At 40.0% G+C, this 22715-nt stretch overlaps 1 protein-coding gene across 1 annotated transcript in view; it reads left to right on the top strand.

Moving 5' to 3' along the window:
* The window catches only part of ankk1 (ankyrin repeat and kinase domain containing 1), a 361956-nt gene that overhangs the window by 51087 nt on the left and 288154 nt on the right, over positions 1 to 22715 (top strand). The window lies entirely within an intron of this gene.

Here is a 22715-nt window from a genome sequence, read left to right as displayed (position 1 = left end):
CAGCAAAGAAATAAAAAACATGGTTCCTACCCTGAGAGAGAAAGAGAAAGAGAGAGAGAGAGAGAGAGAGAGAGAGAGAGAGAGAGAGAGAGAGAGAGAGAGAGAGAGATGGCCATGAGGAATATGTCACCTCAACATGAACCCATACAATACAGCCCACCCTGTAGATATCAAAACCTTCAACATCAGCCACAACACAGCAGCAGTAAAAGGACATTGCAAACTCACACATAGGTTAATTGAATTGACCAAGAGCAATATACACATATACTGTACTGCTCCCTGTTACAGCTCACTACCTTCAACTGCAGACACAACATACAAAGTGTAGATTCACATTGGCATTCAATTCCAGAGCCAGATACACTCATTGAAACAAAATGCTACACAGAGGACTGATGAAGACCTTCTAGGTCGATACGCATTGGTAATAATTTGTTGCCTTGCTCTAAATAAATCTATATATTTGTTTCACTTGAGACGGAGTGCCTTGGAAAAATTGTCTTTGCAAGTCTGCAGTTCACACCTTTTTGGCATGCAGTACTTACTTGGAAAAACTTTTTTGTTCACACTCATTGAACATGTTTCTTTGCTACCCTAGTACCCTGTCATTGGGTCTCAAAATAACAGCAATAGCACAACATTGACTCCCATTAGTAAACACACAGCATACAACACAAGCAGCAGCAGCAAAGAAGAAAAGCATAATGTTCCTACCTTGAGCCGTCTTATACTTCATCAGTTGTGTATGTGATGGCCAGGGTCAAACTTTGGAACCCATGGAGATAGAGAGATAGAGCCCCCCTCTCTCTAGTTCATCCTCGGATGAGCCCTCCAGATCGACGTTTCCAGTCACGTCGATCCTCTGGCTAGCTCGCTCTACACCAGGGACTGCAGTGAACACCAGGGCTTGCGTGGACATTCTTAATACCGGGTCTTGTGCCTGTGTACATGGCTCCTATGGACCGCAGTAGGTTGGGAGGAACAACACAACCCTGAAAGAAAGAAAGAATAAAAGAAAGAATGAAAGAAATTGCTATGAACAATAGTCACATACTGTACATGTATAATGTACCCTGTCACAACAACTCACTACCTTCAACAGTAGTAAAAAAAACTGAACACAACACACACACACAGCCTAGTATAGGTATACTGTATCCTGTCACAACATACACAGTATTCCAGAGCCAGCTACAGTCACTGAACATCATTAATTGCCAGATAGTGAAAGTTGGGGGATGTGAGCATACCTTTTAGATTTCCCATAAAATATTTTAGGCTACATGAATATAGCATTTTTACATGTTTTCATAACTGTACATTGTGTAATAATTACTGCCATAACGGTACAACTGCAATTACAAAAGCAATTGATAATGCCTAGATTGAGCAGAGTACTTGTTATATATATACAGACATATGTAGATACATAAGTAGATATGACTTGTCCATTGTCAAAAGATAACGGTTGTAAAATCATTCCAGCTTGGAAACATTGCTAAAATCAAGTCCTTCTTTTTGTCATAATTTGTGCAGACCTTGAAAAAGTCATTCATGCTTTCAATTCATCAAACAAATAAATAGTATAATGGTAAACATCCATCTCTTCCCTACACATATTGATGTATTTTGTCCTCACTATCTGGTGGCATATTTATGCACACATTATAAAGATGCTATAAAAATGCAGTTCATTATTATGTCTTTAAATAAATTGAGAGATTACATAGAAATCTAGATGTGCTATTCAGGTTGTAACACTGCTCCAATATCACTTTTAATTAAACAATCATTGGTAAACAGATTAACAAGGTTTCATACAAGGATGTAACTTGGTGCTGTGAAAACCCAATAAAACATTGTGTATTTATTTGGGCAATAAAAGTATATGGACCCATGCACACAGTACCTTAATTCAAGCACCCAAGCGGTCTGTTCATTTCAGTTAATCAAAATCTACAAAGTAACTAAAGTTTTCAAATAATTGTAGTGGAGTACAATATTTGCCTCTGAGATGGTAGTGGAGCAGTAATACTCCAGTAAAGTAAAAAATAGTACAGTACTTGAGTAAATGTACTTAGTTACTTTCCACCACTGAGTTTAACTCATATTTGGAAGCCTGGGCCATGTACACTGACCATGAGTGGCCTGAAATGCTAGCTGGCATGACAAAGAGCAAAGCTAAATATTGCTCTGTTTCAGCCGCTATGGCAGTTTGTTTGTCTGTGTGGAGGAGAATGTGCTGTACTGTATGTAACCTATAGGTGCCCACACCATTTCTTTCCCTGTAAAATCATATTAAAATGTGGATTAAAATAAAGAATTGTGTGCGTGTGTTTGAGATTGGAAACATGCATTTACAACTTTAGCCTTATTATACTTGAAAATGGCAAGCTTATAGCTTGTAGATTTTCAAAAGATTTGGAGACATATATTGAACTTGTGAAATAGGACAAATTCTGCATAATAATACTTTTACTTTTGGTAGCCTACTTGTATATTTTGATGCCAATACTTTTTTACTTTTACTCAAGTATTTTAAATAACAGACTTTTACGTATAACTAATAAATTATAGATTGTGGTATGATACTTTTACTTAATCAAGTAAAAACATTTCAGTACTTTTTCCATCACTGGTTAACTTGGTTGAACTCATTAACTCACCTGGGGGTTAATAAACTCTGGAAGGAAAACGACCAAAGCAGTTTGTCATGAGGAGTCTTTCTACTGTTACAGATGTGCCTCGGCACTCAGCAGCTTCCTTTCACTCCCTCACAACATCACTGACAGCTCTACTCATCTTCCATGGGGTGGAACGTTACATTACAAGTTGTTTATTTCGCTATTTTACTCCCTCTAGTCTGTCTGTTTGTTTTCAGCAGTTGTGGGGGGAGGGGGCGGGGCAACCGGAGGATTTTAAAGAGCCCGCTTGAGACCTGCTTTGGGACAGCGTTGCCAGATTTTGCGAGAGAAATAAGCAACCATGTCTATGAAAACAAGCCCAAAAGAAGTGACTGTAAAGGCCACAAGGCCCACAACATGAGCACTTTAAAACCCAGTGGCGTGCAGTGGTGGAAAGTAACTAAGTACATTTACTTAAGTACTGTACTTAAGTACAATGTTTAGGTATTTGTACTTTACTAGAGTATTTTCAATTTCCAATACTTTTACTTCTACTCCACTACATCTCAGAGGAAAATATTGTACTTTTACTCCACTACAATTATTTGAAAACTTTAGTTACTAGTTACTTGTCAGATATACATTTCTATATTATAAAACACACATTAATCACTTTAGCCCTATTCTATAGGCTATTTTCAAACATTTTTGTGCTTTCACTTTTGGTACTTTAAATACATTTTGATACCAATTGTACTTTTACTCAAGTACATTCTTTATTTCAGACTTTTACTTGTAACAGAGTACTTCTACCTTGCAGTATTGATACTTTTACTAAAGTAAAACATTTGAGTACTTTTTCCACCACTGGTGGTGTGTTCTAGGTTATTTCGGAGGTCATACGATGCGTGTGGCCGTGGTTACGCTCGTGCATGGTCAATGGATGAAATGGTTAGTACAGAGCCTTCTATTAGAGAGTTGCGCCAATGAGGGGTCACAAACAGCGTCGGTCACATGGTTCATGTAGCTGGAAATAGTGACAAGGAGCCGTCGACTTCAATGCATTCCATGAACTTCCGGTTTAGGGATTTGTCACTATTCGCCAATGTATGTGTATGTAGAAGACCTGGCCCGAAGAAGTAAACGGAGTTGGCGTAACTCTCTAATGGATGGCACTGGGTTAGTAACCTAGAGGGCTACGGTTTTCTTTTTTAATTCTGCACGTCATACTACCAGAAGCGTAGCGTCTGTTGGGCCACTTGGGCTTGCTCCTGAACGACGGAGGCGAGAAAAAAAAATCTGCTCCTCCGACAACAATAGATACTTTGGCTGCCCCATTAGCACCTTTTACCAAGCTACAAAAGCTGCCGACTCGTGCATATCAATGGTCGATTGTGTGACCTGTGAAGTACTGTAGTCCGTAGGGACTCGGGAGGCATAGGCTACTGTCAGATGTCCTGAAGCAGGCCAAAGGAGAATGGATAATGGTCCTGGATTCATGTATTCAATTACAAAGGTGACATGACTTACGACTAGCTAGTGTGTGTGTGTGTGTGTGTGTGTGTGTGTGTGTGTGTGTGTGTGTGTGTGTGTGTGTGTGTGTGTGTGTGTGTGTGTGTGTGTGTGTGTGTGTGTGTGTGTGTGTGCACGTGCACGTGAGCGTGTGCATGTGTGCGTGTGTGTGTGTGTGTGCGCTCACTTGCTAGTAGTGACAAAGTCACAAGTTCACACGGACAGTAGATTATCAACACAGTAATACTGTGACAGTATTATGGTGCTGCTAGTAGGCTAAAGGCTGGGAGAGTGTGTTACTGCTGTTTTATGGTCGTTTGAATTCTAGTTTATATTTGGACCGCTGTAACATCGCGAAGCCTGTCAATCTCAAAGACACCTGACTTAATATTTTGAGGAAATTGAAGGCAAAATAAGAATGAACTAATAAATCAATAAAAATGTTTTGCATGCAGCCCGCACAGTATTGGCCAGGCCCAGTCAATATTTCAATCCTAGCTACGCCACGACATACTATACTTTTATAGAGTAACACGGTAGAACACACCACCGTTAAAACCTATGTATCGACTATTTTGAAAATAGTATTAGCCAATCTACAAGTAGATCTGCTATTACAATCTTGAAAAAAAAAACAAGAGACATTTTGAATATTTCTTTGGAAACATTCAACACAAATCTGGTACGAGGGGGTCACAACATATTTTAGATAGGGGGTCTATGGGGTCCGGACAAATACAATTTTGGGGGGTCCTCGAATCAAATGTTTGAGAACCAGCCCTAAGTCAACAAGCCCAAAGTTGCTTATAATAAGCAGACATGGCAACGCTGCTTAGGGAGTTGCTACCAATAACCTACTTTCTAGGGAGTATCTACCAGTGTGCTATAACAATGAGAGTGATGACACTAACGTTGACTCCCATTGTAAGAATGGAATGCGGAAGTTCTATTTCTCAATATATATATATATATACACACACACACACACACACACACACACACACACACACACACACAGACACACACACACACACACACACACACACACACACACACACACACACACACACACACACACACACACACACACACACACACACACACACACACACACACACACACACACACACACACTCACATTCATTTGTTGACAAAATTGTCAATATACTATTAGGCTACAGCATGTGCACGTGCACAGACACACACACACATGCACCCCCCCCCCCCCCCCCCCCACACACACACACACACACACACACACACACACACACACACACACACACACATGCTTTGTAAGCATGTGTCTCCGAGCACTGCTTACCTTTTTGTACCCATCTTCTTCTTGACCTCTGTGCAGAAAAGTCTTTGATATGACTGACAATGGACCACTGTGCAACATTTCACATTCATCAGGAGAAGAACATTCTGTGCTGCATGGTGAATAGAAGTGGCTCTCTGATGTGTTTACAACAGTATTTTCAAAACTGTTTTACTTCCATTCCACTACATTTCAGAGTCAAATATTGTATGTTTTACTGCACTACACTTTTTTATTTAGTTACTATTTACTTTGTAGATTATTACAGAACCTCCCATTCCACTGACACATGCCTTCTGTATTTGACCGACTACATCAAACGTGAGGTAGACGCGGGCAAATACTGCGGCATGGTCATGTTGGAACTCCAAAAAGCGTTCGACACTGTAAACCATTCAATTTTACTTGATAAGCTGAGGGCGATTGGTTTTGACTGCACATCACTAAACTGGATGAGATCTTACCTGGGGGGAAGAGAACAAGTCGTTGACATCAACGGAACCATGTCCTCATCCCTCCCGGTGAGCTGTGGGGTTCCCCAGGGCAGCATTCTAGGGCCGTTACTGTTTCTTCTATACATTAACGACATGAATGCTGCCTGTAACTGCAAATTGTTCCTGTTCGCTGATGACTCGGCACTCCTGATCTCGGGAGAGGACAAGTTGCAAGTTGAGGAGGCGCTCAGCTCCGAACTCTCAAAAATCCGTACTTGGCTTACCGATAACAAACTGTCACTACACCTTGGGAAAACTGAATCCATTCTCTTTGGGACCAAACATTCCCTCAGACAGATGGATGTACATGATTTCAAGGTCAAAGTAGATGACACAATTATCTCGAGCAAAGAAGAGATTACCTATTTGGGTTGTATTCTTGACAAATACCTGACAGGTGAAAGCATGGCGACAAAGGTGGTCAAAAGAGTAAACCAGAGAACCAAATTTATGGGCAGAGTTTCCTCTTTTGTCAACCCTCAGGCCCTCAGGACCCTCTCTGGGGCCCTGATTCAACCACTTTTTGACTATGCTTGCACCTCCTGGTACTCCAACACCTCAGTGTCACTGAAGACTAAGCTTCAAACCTCCCAAAACAAACTGATTCGGCTACTCCTCGGATTGGGGCCCATGACCCACCTTTCTCCCACCCATTTTGCCAGCCTAGGCTGGCTCAGGGTGGCTGGCTCAGGGTGGAAGACAGCTAAAAATGGGACTGGCCTTCAAAATTGTAAATACAAATTTGCCCGATATGCCCCCTATTCCCGCATATCTGAGTAAATACCTCCAAAAGGTTAGCGACACCCACAGTCACAATACCAGAGGGAGCGTTAACAACAATTTGGTACCACCCACCCATAAAACAAACATGGGCAAATTCTCCTTCTACAGCACTGCCACCCAGGATTGGAATAGTCTAACCCCATCCCTCAAAAAATGCAGTTCGCTGGTCTCATTTAAAAGAGCCTTTAAAAAATCACCTTTCAGGAGGCCAAAAGAGGAGGTAGTACCATTTTCCCGTTAGACAGCAGACCCCCCCCCTGTTCTTGTACATATATTTTTTCCCCTTTTTTTTTATTTGTATTTTTTTTTTGTACATAGTGTTATTTTTTTGCTGTTTTTTTTGTAATGATATTCGAACAGTGGTGCCACTATGTCTATGAATTGAATACCAAGGCCCTCATTGGAAACAAGTCCGCAAGGACCTTTATGAACGGACCTGTTAGACAAAGTATTTTAAAATGTGACTGTGCTGTTTTACATTTTTTTGCCTAATAAAATATTCAATCAATCAAAAACAAAACATAAATTTACCACTTCAGCCCTATTTGAACTTGTCTATTTGAAAATAGCCAATCTACAAGCTCACTACCCGTCGCATCGTGACGTGTTATGATGGGGAAAAAAACAGCAGCGCATGTTTCTCTTGACTTCAATGTCAGAATACGTTTACATAACAATCAGAACAGAAAACGACAAAGTGCTGTTGCGCTCTCATTTTTATTCTATGTAACCTGGAACTGGAACACTATAAAATTTAAGCTCATAAATGGGTAGTCTCCTGATTTTATTTTATATATAATTTATATTTTCTGTTTTATTAAAGCGAGCAAACACTATAGCAATGATTACTATCAGAATATAGAGCTTTAACTTTTTAACAAAACCTTTTTGTTATGACAAAAAAAATAATCCCTTATAGCACCTTTAAGTGGTTTAATTTACAGGTTTGAAAAATACTTTCAGTTTGGAGATTGTTCTAAGTGCCTTTTTTATGCTCTGGTATTTTCTATTCAAGACCTTATCGTTTCTAATTGCATATCATCATGTCTATGTCATCACGGTGATGACATAATGAACAGTAAGCCCCCACCATGGTGTGTAAGTGTGTTCAATATGTGATAACACCTGTGTTGTATGCCATATGCACCAGTACAAAGAGACATGAACAGTGTTCTCTATACACCTATCGTATGTCCATAATGAAAAAATATTACAGTGCATTAATTGAATGCAGCCTATATTTAGTGCTGTACGCAAACAGACTGCATTGCCATATGGCATCAACGAGTTCAAAGGCGCTCGCTTTGTAGCTTGTGTTTAATTGAATGTGTTGGAGGGTAAAAGATGTGGATGATGATGACATTTTACACCCCTATTGCACAGCACCAAGCTGAGTAGGAAAGAGAGCGAGAGAGCGAGAGAGAGAGAGAGAGAGAGAGAGTTGACCCAGCCCTGTAGAGTTTACAGTAGAGCCTGCACAACACAGACTCAATCCGTCAATGTCTAAAATGTGTCAGACTTTATTAAGACTGAAAAGACAAATAGTGCACTGTATCACAGTAGGCATAGTGATTTTACCCTATAGCCACTTGAACCCCAGCAGATCTCGAGCTTGTAGATTCTTTTGGGACATGTGAGGTTTCTGCCCGACAGTGACACTATAAAGCCCACTATGAAGGTTTAAGGGGGGGGTCTTTTCTTGAGGTGAAAGTTTTCATTTCTTGATGTTCTGATGACATCAAGAAGTGAGTATCATAAATAAAACTACTGTGAAGTCATGGTAAACAACATTCATCACTGCTGATAGGAGGTGTTGATAGCCTATATGAGAAACTGTCAGAGAAGGCTACCGCAAGATACTTCACTGTTGATTGATTGCTCAACATAGTTGCACTCTCAAGCCGTACTATAGTGACGGCATGGGACAACATCTGACCAAACGGCAACATTTTACAAAGTCCTGATAATCCCACCCACACTGGATTGCAGATTTTTTTTGATTGATTGAACACTTCATTAACAGTTTGCAAATTGCACAGTGGTACGATTATACAATGATACTAAAAGGATAACACAAAAAGCCCTAGGGCCAGATCATCATGTCCCACATCAGCATGCGATATCACGGGCATCCCCTCACATCTGAAACCCAAGACGTAGATAGGGCATCCCCTCACATGTTTGCCATATATTATGGTCAAATCTGTTGGCACTCGTTTGACTAATAAAAGATGCTTTACCTGTCTGAGCTGCTCCAGTGTCTTCTCTACAAAAAGGATGTGAGAATGCGTTAGATTGTTTGATGCACAGGAGTGGGAAGTAACTAAGTACTGTATGTAAGTACAGTTTATAGGTACTTACTTGACTGTTTCCATTTTTGATACCTCAATAATTCTACTCCACTATTCCAGAGACAAATATTGTTCTTTTTACTCCACTACTATTTGACAGCTTTGGTTACTAATTACTTTGCAAATTAAGATTATAACATACAACATACATTAAGTGACAAGGTATGATGTATTACAGGTTAAGATACACAGCAGCACATAAAGTCACCACATGTGACATTAAAGTGATTATATTACATTTACTGATTACAATCCAATGATTGTGAAATAGGACATTCTGCATAGTTTGGCACTGTAGTCCAGGGGCCAACACTGATATTTTCACAAATTGGTACCACCTGAGGTGGCCGTAAAGTTTTTGTATTTTTGTATTCCTACATGTCTCTAGTTTATATTTTGGTATGATACATCTTCCAATTCAGTAGCTTAATGGCAGTTATCACTACCTACCAGCTAATGTATCCGGTAGGAGACACAAAGTAGAATCTTTGTGTCTCCTACCGGAAATACACCCGGGCATCAAATTATTGCGACAAAAAAACAAAATATATCCATGTATTAAAGGCTTCATGGGGTGTGCAATTGATAACTTATCAGATTTTTGGTGTTTGCAAAAAGACTGCTTTCCATAAGCTTGTAAAAGTTGACCCTCCTTCGGTCTAGGGTGGTCATAGCTGAATGGGTAGAGAGTCCCCCTGGGATACTTAAAGGAGGAGTTGACCCAAAAAATGATTATTTTCTGTCAATTGCACACCCCATGAAGCCTTGAATACATGGATATATTTTGTTTTTTGTCGCAATAATTTGATGCCCGGGTGTATTTCCGGTAGGAGACACAAAGATTCTACTTTGTGTCTCCTACCGGATACATTAGCCGGTTTAGAGTGATTACTGTCATTAAGCTACTAAATTGGAAGATGTATCATACCAAAATATAAACTAGAGACATGTAGGAATACAAAAATACCAAAAATGTACGGCCACCTTAGGTGGTACCAAAATCCGCCTTGGCCCCTGGACTAAGTATATTGTGATGCCAAAACCGTTCTACTTTTACTCACGTAAAATGTGGAATGCTGATGCGTGACTTTAACTTGTAACAGAGTATTTCTACCTTGTGACTACTTGAAAAAAAAAAGAAAAAGAAAAGTTGAATACATAAACCACCTGCGTGCAAAGGATCCAACTTTAGTGTTATGCCTCCAGCTACAGAGGCAGCTACAGAACTGCATACTCATCATGTCTGTATGAAGGTTATACAGAATGGCAGCTTAGCGTCACAGACTTCCCATTATATTATACATTTTAAAAATGAAAACACTGATTTCGATCAGACTGTGGAACAGCCGAGTATGACATAAAATGCAGATCCTGGGCAGCTGCTATCAAATTGTCAAGTACAGTACAACCATAACTGTTCATAAACTATACAGAACAAAATGCAATTGCAAAGGCAATAATGCTGATATTGTATGAGATCATTGTGTGAATATAAGAGTAACCCCCTCATCCCTCTCAGCTGAAGCTTAAATCACCTATAGGCCTACGTTGATCAGAAAGTTGACGTCAGAAGCTCTTTCCCCCATCTTTCCACTAACCAAGTGTCTGTCCAACTCACCCAATGCTAACCCCAGCATATCACTGCAGATTCCACTCCCAATGTTCCCGCTGTAATCTGAAGACTCACCGCTTCAGACTCCACCTCACCCCCTAGCACTTCCCTCTCCCTATACCCCTTCCTGACCAGTAGTGGGAAAAGTACTCACATGTTTTACTTAAGTAAAAGTATCAATAGTGCCATGTAGAAATTCTCTGTTACAAGTAAAAGTCCGGAAATCAACATTTACTTGAGTAAAAGTACAAAAGTATTGGTATCAAAATGTACTTAAAGTACTAAAAGTAGAAAGTACTCATTATGCAGAATGTCCCATTTCAAGTTTTCAAATGTATAAAAATATTTTGAAAATAGCAGATCTACAAGCTCACAATGTGTCGTATCGTGACGTATTGTGAGCTTGTAGATCAGCAATTTCCAAATGGCCGAAATGCATATAGGGTTGTTAATGTAGGTTTTGTAATAATCTAAATCTACAAAACTAAAGTTTTCAAATCATTTTAGTGGAGTAAAAGTATAATATTTGGCTCTGAGATATAGTGGAGTAGAAGGGACAATATTGAAAATTGTAAATACTCCAGTAAAGTAAAAATACCTCAAACTTGTAGTTAAGTTAAGTACAGTACTTGAGTAAATGTACGTAGTTACTTTACACCACTGTTCCTGACATATTCTGCCTCGATTGATGCTTTAGCGATTGACCAAGATATGGCTAGTAGACATGACATAACTATCACTCGTTCTCATGCTTTTGTTTTGTTACTTCTTGACCACAATGTTAAGAATGTAACTTAGATAGCATGTTATTTAAACAGATACTGTAGGTTAATTGTTTACCTATCGTTTCAATGTACAGATTGTTATTTCGATAGCATAGTGTTTTGACTGATACAAGGTTCTTGATTACATGGGATCCTAGTTTCGCCACACTGTCTCTCTGCATTCTATTTATGTGATTACACTGCTTATTGTAAATCGCTCTTGATTTGAGCGTCTTCTAAATGCCTAAATGAATTGCAATTGTACATTTTAAACTAACACTGCTATTACAATGTACTGTATAACACAGTGTCAAAAATGCCTTAACCCTTCTTTGTTTTCTGTGAATGGGCCTCTAACAGATTTTTACAATTTACAATTTTATAGTTTTGAGCCTTCGTTGAATTGAGATACATTTATATGATTCATGTAAATGTATTTCTGATAAAACAGTGATCTTTGTGAATCATAGATTTTGAGAAAATAAGTTTGATTCAGTTCACCACTTAACACTCTGTAACTTTCATGTTCAATCTCGGATTCAAACCAGTGGCGTCAGTTCAGCAAAAGCTAGGGTATGGCAGCATGCACGCGACCTCATGCACGCGCGCGCAGCGCGCGTGCATGAGGTCACCCCCGCGCGCGCGCGAAATTTTTGTGCGGTTCTGGGCGGGTTGAGTTCGTTTTTTTCCAGTTTTTGGTTACTTTATTTCGGTTTTAGGGTTAGGATTCGGGTTAGGTTAGGGTTATGTTATTTAATTCTTATTTTTGCCTGATTTTCCCGATTTATTGTCAAAAAAAGTACTCTTTTTTTTTCTCCCCTGGAGCCAGGGTATGGCAGCTGCAATAGCCTGCCATACCCAATTGACGCCCTTGATTCAAACCCTGCAGGTCTCCTGTGCAAGTGCTGACATGTGTTTTATCACAGAGCTAATAGAGTGTGCCTGCTTGCTCAGGAGAGAAATTGAATTTCTGTCTACTACACTGCCACTCCGCCACAATGCCCTGACACCATCCATTAATAGATGTGAATCACCGGTTTCTTTCTAAATTGGTCTGAAAAAACATCTATCAGGAGACCACAATGGGAGGTAATTGTAAATTCCCACTACCTACCAGCTAATGTATCCGGTAGGAGACACAAAGTAGAATCTTTGTGTCTCCTACCGGAAATACACCCGGGCATCAAATTATTGCGACAAAAAAACAAAATATATCCATGTATTAAAGGCTTCATGGGGTGTGCAATTGATAACTTATCAGATTTTTGGTGTTTGCAAAAAGACTGCTTTCCATAAGCTTGTAAAAGTTGACCCTCCTTCGGTCTAGGGTGGTCATAGCTGAATGGGTAGAGAGTCCCCCTGGGATACTTAAAGGAGGAGTTGACCCAAAAAATGATTATTTTCTGTCAATTGCACACCCCATGAAGCCTTGAATACATGGATATATTTTGTTTTTTGTCGCAATAATTTGATGCCCGGGTGTATTTCCGGTAGGAGACACAAAGATTCTACTTTGTGTCTCCTACCGGATACATTAGCCGGTTTAGAGTGATTACTGTCATTAAGCTACTAAATTGGAAGATGTATCATACCAAAATATAAACTAGAGACATGTAGGAATACAAAAATACCAAAAATGTACGGCCACCTTAGGTGGTACCAAAATCCGCCTTGGCCCCTGGACTAAGTATATTGTGATGCCAAAACCGTTCTACTTTTACTCACGTAAAATGTGGAATGCTGATGCGTGACTTTAACTTGTAACAGAGTATTTCTACCTTGTGACTACTTGAAAAAAAAAAGAAAAAGAAAAGTTGAATACATAAACCACCTGCGTGCAAAGGATCCAACTTTAGTGTTATGCCTCCAGCTACAGAGGCAGCTACAGAACTGCATACTCATCATGTCTGTATGAAGGTTATACAGAATGGCAGCTTAGCGTCACAGACTTCCCATTATATTATACATTTTAAAAATGAAAACACTGATTTCGATCAGACTGTGGAACAGCCGAGTATGACATAAAATGCAGATCCTGGGCAGCTGCTATCAAATTGTCAAGTACAGTACAACCATAACTGTTCATAAACTATACAGAACAAAATGCAATTGCAAAGGCAATAATGCTGATATTGTATGAGATCATTGTGTGAATATAAGAGTAACCCCCTCATCCCTCTCAGCTGAAGCTTAAATCACCTATAGGCCTACGTTGATCAGAAAGTTGACGTCAGAAGCTCTTTCCCCCATCTTTCCACTAACCAAGTGTCTGTCCAACTCACCCAATGCTAACCCCAGCATATCACTGCAGATTCCACTCCCAATGTTCCCGCTGTAATCTGAAGACTCACCGCTTCAGACTCCACCTCACCCCCTAGCACTTCCCTCTCCCTATACCCCTTCCTGACCAGTAGTGGGAAAAGTACTCACATGTTTTACTTAAGTAAAAGTATCAATAGTGCCATGTAGAAATTCTCTGTTACAAGTAAAAGTCCGGAAATCAACATTTACTTGAGTAAAAGTACAAAAGTATTGGTATCAAAATGTACTTAAAGTACTAAAAGTAGAAAGTACTCATTATGCAGAATGTCCCATTTCAAGTTTTCAAATGTATAAAAATATTTTGAAAATAGCAGATCTACAAGCTCACAATGTGTCGTATCGTGACGTATTGTGAGCTTGTAGATCAGCAATTTCCAAATGGCCGAAATGCATATAGGGTTGTTAATGTAGGTTTTGTAATAATCTAAATCTACAAAACTAAAGTTTTCAAATCATTTTAGTGGAGTAAAAGTATAATATTTGGCTCTGAGATATAGTGGAGTAGAAGGGACAATATTGAAAATTGTAAATACTCCAGTAAAGTAAAAATACCTCAAACTTGTAGTTAAGTTAAGTACAGTACTTGAGTAAATGTACGTAGTTACTTTACACCACTGTTCCTGACATATTCTGCCTCGATTGATGCTTTAGCGATTGACCAAGATATGGCTAGTAGACATGACATAACTATCACTCGTTCTCATGCTTTTGTTTTGTTACTTCTTGACCACAATGTTAAGAATGTAACTTAGATAGCATGTTATTTAAACAGATACTGTAGGTTAATTGTTTACCTATCGTTTCAATGTACAGATTGTTATTTCGATAGCATAGTGTTTTGACTGATACAAGGTTCTTGATTACATGGGATCCTAGTTTCGCCACACTGTCTCTCTGCATTCTATTTATGTGATTACACTGCTTATTGTAAATCGCTCTTGATTTGAGCGTCTTCTAAATGCCTAAATGAATTGCAATTGTACATTTTAAACTAACACTGCTATTACAATGTACTGTATAACACAGTGTCAAAAATGCCTTAACCCTTCTTTGTTTTCTGTGAATGGGCCTCTAACAGATTTTTACAATTTACAATTTTATAGTTTTGAGCCTTCGTTGAATTGAGATACATTTATATGATTCATGTAAATGTATTTCTGATAAAACAGTGATCTTTGTGAATCATAGATTTTGAGAAAATAAGTTTGATTCAGTTCACCACTTAACACTCTGTAACTTTCATGTTCAATCTCGGATTCAAACCAGTGGCGTCAGTTCAGCAAAAGCTAGGGTATGGCAGCATGCACGCGACCTCATGCACGCGCGCGCAGCGCGCGTGCATGAGGTCACCCCCGCGCGCGCGCGAAATTTTTGTGCGGTTCTGGGCGGGTTGAGTTCGTTTTTTTCCAGTTTTTGGTTACTTTATTTCGGTTTTAGGGTTAGGATTCGGGTTAGGTTAGGGTTATGTTATTTAATTCTTATTTTTGCCTGATTTTCCCGATTTATTGTCAAAAAAAGTACTCTTTTTTTTTCTCCCCTGGAGCCAGGGTATGGCAGCTGCAATAGCCTGCCATACCCAATTGACGCCCTTGATTCAAACCCTGCAGGTCTCCTGTGCAAGTGCTGACATGTGTTTTATCACAGAGCTAATAGAGTGTGCCTGCTTGCTCAGGAGAGAAATTGAATTTCTGTCTACTACACTGCCACTCCGCCACAATGCCCTGACACCATCCATTAATAGATGTGAATCACCGGTTTCTTTCTAAATTGGTCTGAAAAAACATCTATCAGGAGACCACAATGGGAGGTAATTGTAAATTCCCATGGAAAGGAGGTGCCGTGTTTTTTCAATTACTTTTTTCATTCATTTTTTATTTTGATAAATAGTCATTGAAAAAAACATGGCCCCCTCACATATTAGAAGGACAATATCAGTCACCAGAACCAAGGACGGGTGTTTTCAATGAATCTATCATTAAAATGGAGTTTGGAGTCACAATGGGTTTGTATAGGAAGGGGGTGTGTCTGATCAAAGGAAAATCAAATCTCTGAATACTGAATCAAGCATCTTAAAGACTGTCTGGTGAAACACAAACGTTAAAATGACCTCAAACATATTTGAAAGTGAAATATCCCTTTAAGATCCATGCAGATTTTTGCCCTCTCTGCCTATAAGGTGCATTGTCACATTAACCTGCTGCTGCTCAAAGGATGTGCTCTCGTTTGAAAGCCAATAGGCCTATCTGGCTGACAGACACCACCCCAAAGCTTCATTTCATCGCAGTGAATTGCAGGAATACGGCTCCTTTCAGGCAATAACTTGGATATAAGTGCAGCGAGTTATCAGACAAGCAGAGGCAGTGAGCTGGTGTTAGCAGTGAGAGCAGTACATTTTTATTTGGCACATATTGCAGCTGATGTTTGAAGATCGAAGCTGATATTGAGTGTATCAACACTGGGTCGTTATCAGCAAGCCGACACTCCCTTGTGTTTAGAGCCCCTGTGCTGATGGAACTAACGATTACAAAAATCTATATTGTCACTGTACTGTACTGTATCCAATGAAGTTACAAGCTATTATTACTTTTCATTGGTTCAATACCCCCCCCCCCCCCCCCGCACCCCACCCCACCCACACACGCACGCACACACACACACACACGCGCGCGCGCGCGCACACGCACACGCACACGCGCACACACACACACACACACACACACACACACACACACACACACACACACACATATTCATGACACAAAGGTGTGCACAGTTGTAGGAAGAAGTTACGGAATAACAAAACAAATGTTAATAAAATGTTGAAATATGGAAATACAAGGTTTCTGCCCGACAACCATATCTGAAAGAAGGAATTGATGTCCTTTCGTAAGCAGCGCATAAAAGCAAAATGCTCTCTATTAATTATTAATGCAAAAATAAAAATGTGATGAGAATGTTAATTTGTGATGTTCATCCGACAAATAGGTACTGTAACATCTAACATCAATTTAATATGAATAAAGAACAAAACACAAACAAACAAAACAAGTTCTCTGGGAAATAATACCAGTTCGTATTGGGGGCCTACTCACAGAGTGTACTGTCAGCCCTCCCTCAAGAGTCCAAACATGCTAAATGCTGTTGTTGAGGGCTCCGTCAAGAGACTCTTATAGTGCCTCAGCGGAAAGAAGAAAAATACTTTCAATATGGTGCCATGGCTCAGTCAGTTAATTAAGTGTCCTGCATTGTGTTTGAGCATGCACTTTACACCATGCACATCCCCAAGAGCCTCCCCCTCCTCAACCATCAGGGCTATTTTAGTCTGCCTGCATGTCAATCACCCAGCCCTCGCTACTGTAGCGCTGCACTGTGGAGAGCTGGAAGGAGCAGTCACTGGAGATTTAAATGGAGAGCCAAGACGAAATATAAGGATTCTCCAATGGGCTGCAGGAGGGCTCTCATTCCCTGTGTGTATTACAGACAGCTGAGCTGGGAGCCTCAAAGGGCTTATCGCCAGATCTCTCCTTCATTGGAATGGAATTGGATGCTTTGGAACCTTGTTGTCCGACTGTACTGTACTGTATGCTGGAGATGATAATGTTGGAAATCGATGTGAGGTACATAGATCTCTGCGACGGTTCATTTTAGATATGGTGTTGCTGCAGAGATTGACGGCCGCTGGAGATGATGCTATGTGGATGTATAGAGCTGGTTAGAGCAGTGGTTCTCCAGGACCGCCAAATTGATATCGTTGCTTTCGGGCAGAAACCTCTTATCTCCATATATTAACTTTTGGTGTTTTTTGGTAAATTAACGCTCTCCTTGATCACACTACAGCGTCACACGAAAGCATCAAAAGTAAGCTCAAAATGCTACTTTTGCTATTTTTGCTAAATTTGAATCCTAAAAAGTAACAGTTTTGGACATACTGTATGAGCTTTCCACCCGACAGAGGTGGAAAGCTCATACAGTGGTGATTTTGTGCCAGAGGGACCCCCATGAGAGAAGATTTATGTACAGTATAAAAAGAATGTCAAAAGTTATTCAAAATGTCTTTTTATAAAGATGTTTTATAAATTGTTCAAAAATAGCGGATCTACAAGCTCACAAGGTGTCGCGGGTTGATCGGCTATATTATTGTATAGATGACGTACAAAAAGCAAAGTGGTCAAAAAGTAAACTTATTTCGATGCTATATTAATTCATTTAGCTGGGGACCCCCGAAACCCCCTCAAGGTCGTACTGAGAACCACCGGGTTAGAGGGTTACGGTGTGCTGTACACGGAAGACGCTCCAAAGTGGAAATGGGGGGGGGGGGGGGGGGTTCGATCAGTGACAAGGAGCTGCCTGAATTAAGGCCCCGGGGAGCTCCTTAACGGGTGACATGGGGGGCTTGGCTGGCTGCCTTCGCTGCTTAACCAATCAGAAACAGGGGCCCCCACCCACCCACACACCCACCACAGCACCAATGACAGGTTGCAGGAGGATGCTACAGTAGATTTATACATTATTACACAGCAATGACAAAAATGCAGCGTGGCAAATGTTATAGTTGCTTCCAGTCTGAGTCGACTGCGAGGAACGTCAATTTAATTGCTTCTATTGTTCTTTTGTTGTTTTTTTGTTTGACACATAAATACATCACATCTACAGTACTAGCAAAGCAATCAATTAATCAGGAATGCAGATGATAAAACTGGCTTTAATATTCCTGGGTTAGCTTGATACATAATTCAGGCATACACCGTGACCAGTATGATGTTGTTTTTTCACAAGAACATTATCCTCGAATAGCAACATAAAAAACCCATAAACCGATCCATAAAAGATCTTTAAAACCAAATGGCCCTGAAATGAAAACATAACACTGTGTACAGTACATCTACATTATGCTTCATGTCCTAATTGTTGTAAAAACAGAGAATAAACAGAAGTAAAAAAAACATAATAATAACATTCACAAAATGTGGAATAAATTCCTGCTAAATGGAATGCGGTGGTGAGAAAGTCGTGCCAGCACAGCTCTCAGATATGATCGACACCCTTAAACGGATAATTCACCCCCTGACATGACTTTTTTTCTCCTATAACTCACACCATGAAACCTTATATTCACGGAGATGTTTTGGGTTTTGTGTGACATTCCTAATATTCCAATATTTGATGAATTGAACTAAATCACAAACGTAACATGCAAACTTGCACCGTTGGTCCGATTCGCATCAAACTTGGCACAAACACTGGTCAGGGGTCTGCCATCAGAAAAGCCACCGTTGCTCCAATCCGCACCAAACTTGGCCTAAATTCTGCTCAGGGATCTGGTGTGACTAATGTCACACCAGGTGCCACGTTTGGCACCCAGGGGCGACAGGCACAACGTTGCTCCAATCATCACCAAACATGCATGGCACAAATATCTGCCATGACAATAGTCACACCAAAAACCATGACCATTGCTCTGAGCAGTATACGACGGCCTGAAAATCTAGAGTTTAAAAGAGGACAGTGTAATCCTTCTTAGATTGCACTGTGAAAGTTGTTTTTGGAGTTTATATAATTTTTTTTATATAGTTCGCCACCTATTTACTTCAATTAATCAAATATTGGAGTATTGGATCAGGAATGTGACAAAAAAACAACACACAATCTCCATGAATTCAAGGCTTCATGGGGTGAGTAATTGATAGAAAAAGGGGTGAATTTTAGGGGTGAACTACCCCTTTAAGCATGGTTTATCCGATAGATAAACCATGCTTTGGTGCAGTAGGCTATATTCTCTCTCAGGGATGCTCTGTGTGACTTGATTTGTCTGACAGCACTACAGGGGAAGCCATATATATCAGAATATGCAATATTAATACATACTGTGTGGATCAATGCCAGTAAGGCAGAGACACGTTAACCCGGGAGTAAGGCAATTACTTATGAATGCATCGAAAATATGCCAAGCCTTTCACTTCAATATTTTACACACAGATGTTTATACTTCCTGGACTGCTAGCTATATTTATGTTGTTTCCTTTGTCTTAATATAAAGGAATACTAAAAAGGAATCAGTTCACTGCCCCAGAGAAGCCTTGAATTCATGGAGAATTGTTGTTTGAGTTGTATTCCTTCACAGTGAATGTAGGCTGCCCTAGCGCGTCTGATATCTGGTCTGATATATTCTCTCCGGAGAGAGAATCCGTGGGCTCCCATTGGTTCACCGATCTGTGATCACTGCACTCTGGTTGGTTGGGGAAATTAAAGGTTGACTCCCACTTCCTATGCCAGGAACGTCAACACCCTGGTCCAGGCTCTTATTTTTGAGCAAAACGCGAAGGAAAATAAAAGCCTGGAGATCGAAGCTACAGATGTGCCACTTCAAAACTTCACATGTCCTGCCATCGCCAAGACAGTAAATTTTCAGGGGATTCCCAGGGCAATAAGAGGACAAAGAAGGGCATTTAAAATGCTGAATTATTTTGATGATCACTGCTTTTATGATGCTAATTAATTTGAGCAACTGGTCAAATCACCTTTCGCCTCATAATGAGTCTGACACCTTATTCAACACACATTCTTTTGTTCTCATGTATATGGGTGTCTGTTGAAGGGAAAAACGGGGGTGTGTAGTGACAACTTATTTTCAGGGGCAAAACAGTGCATTTTAAGGGCAGAAAAGGGAGGAAAAACATGCATTTTCAGGCCACTTTCAGGGAAAGAACAGTAACGTGTGAAGTTTTGAAGTGGCACATCTGTACAGTGAGTGAAGAATCCAAAACACCAAGAAGAGAATACTTGATGAATTGATGAAGAAAACAAAGGGGTCCACAATTAACTCCAGCAAAACGATAAAAAAAAATGAATACATATATATTCATTGCTGTCCGGCAGGAACCAGCTAACTCCATTATTATTTATAATTTTTTATGCTGCGTTTTGGAAGAACAAACTGGAACACTGAGAGTTGTGTTGGAGTTTATAAACCTATTTTTGATAATTAGATTTCTACAGGAATGCAACACAAACAAAAAGATTATCGAATAAAAGTCATTTTGGATGCGAAATATTCCTTTAAGACATCCTGTGTTTTGTCTATCTTATAGACTCTTAACTACATCGCCATAGAACTGGCAAATATAACTAATAATGTAGTTGCCATGGGGCTAATGGAATTCTATAATGTCCTAGGAAATGGTCCAAGTCCATCATGCGGTGTCACCATGTGCATCGCGTCAGCCAGAAGCTGCCTCAAGGGCCTCCCACTATAACCCATCAATCCTGGGAACGCATCTGTGTCATTTTAGATTTCTTTGGCTATTCAAAAATAGCAGATCTACAAGCTCATAGCGCGGTACGAGTGCAGCACTATGAGCTTGTATATCTGCTATTTTTGAGGGAAACAAATCATGAAAATGTGTGCAAATCTTTGAATATATATACATTTAAACTCAAATATTTGCTTCTGGGGGTCGTCCGCGGCCAAATAATGTTGGGGGTCCTTGACATGAAAAAGTTTGAGAACCAACTGATGTTATAGTTTTTCAAAAAAAACAAAACAGTTTGGATTTAGAAGACATTTGTAAAATCCCCAGAAGCAAATATTTGAGTTATTTTTTTTTGCTTTAAAATCATATATATTTAAAGACTTGCACACATTTTCACAAAAAAAAAGAAAAGCAGATCTGCAAGCTCGTAGCGTGGCACTACGAGCTACAATCTTGTAGATCTGCTATTTTTTAATAGCCAAAAAAATCTAAAATGACACAGATGCTTTCCCGGTCTTAATGGGATAACTGACGAAGCATCCGTCTTCAGTGTGTTGTTCTGTCTCTCTGAGAAAGGGGGGAAATTCACATCATGGTTGCTCTCACACTGAATGATCGAAGAACTATAGGACCAGTTTTTCAAAGTTGAACGTCTGGCATGGTTATGGTTATTATGGCAGAACAATGAAATCCAAGTGTATCTGAATGATTATCCTACAGCAGTGGTTCCCAAACTGGGGGTCGGGACTCGGGACCGCCAGGGGGGTCCCCAAATTATTTTGGGGGGTCCCCAGATGATTAGCTTATGTGCAACACTGTTTTCTCACTCAACAGTAAACAAACCAACATACAGTATAAGTGTATACAGGGTATCTGTACATTTCTAAAGTGACAATGTTATGACTTTTAAGACTTTTTTAATACCAAATTGTCAAATATGACGGAAGAGAGAGGTCATTTTTGTGAAATTAGCCGATCTACAAGCTCACAACACCTCGCACTGCGAGGCATTGTGAGCTTGTAGTTAAGCTATTTTCACAATATTTATCTGTGGAACCGAGTCAAACTCTATGTAATGCCTACAATTGTTAGGGCGGGGGGTCCCCAGTTCAAATATGATTATTTTGGGGGGTCGCGGCCTGAGAAGTTTGGGAACCCTTGTCCTACAACATGTGACATTTCAGTGAACGTTTGTACAGAGTTGTATTGGCTGATAGGAGTGACCAAACACTTAAAAACGATGTGAAATGTTTCTGCCCAACGGCAGCAAATCTTAATTTCCAGCAGTTAATAGCAACATTTAACATATTTAACCCTATTTGTGTATGCTACATTGTCTGTACACACACTCAGCTCTTGTTTTAGCCCTTTGGGAAAATTTGGATCTCACACACACACACACACACGCACACACGCACGCACGCACGATCGCACGCACGCACGCACCTCTCTCTCTCTCTCTCTCTCTCTCTCTCTCTCTCTCTCTCTCTCTCTCTCTCTCTCTCTCTCTCTCTCTCTCTCTCTCTCTCTCTCGTCCAGGGAGTTTCCTGTGCAATCTTGTACGGCGAATGACCAAACAATTAAGCCAGTGAACGGTTCCCTGCTTTAATTACTCACTCTTCCTGTTATTGACCGGAGAACCAGAGAATCAATCAGTGGTGAAAAATGACACATCGTTCACA

The sequence above is a fragment of the Gymnoscopelus microlampas genome (genome assembly GCF_963454915.1).
Source record: "Gymnoscopelus microlampas genome assembly, chromosome: 8".
NCBI lineage: Eukaryota > Metazoa > Chordata > Actinopteri > Myctophiformes > Myctophidae > Gymnoscopelus > Gymnoscopelus microlampas.
Note: the sequence above shows the minus strand (reverse complement) of the source record. Positions and strands in the feature narration are given on the sequence as shown.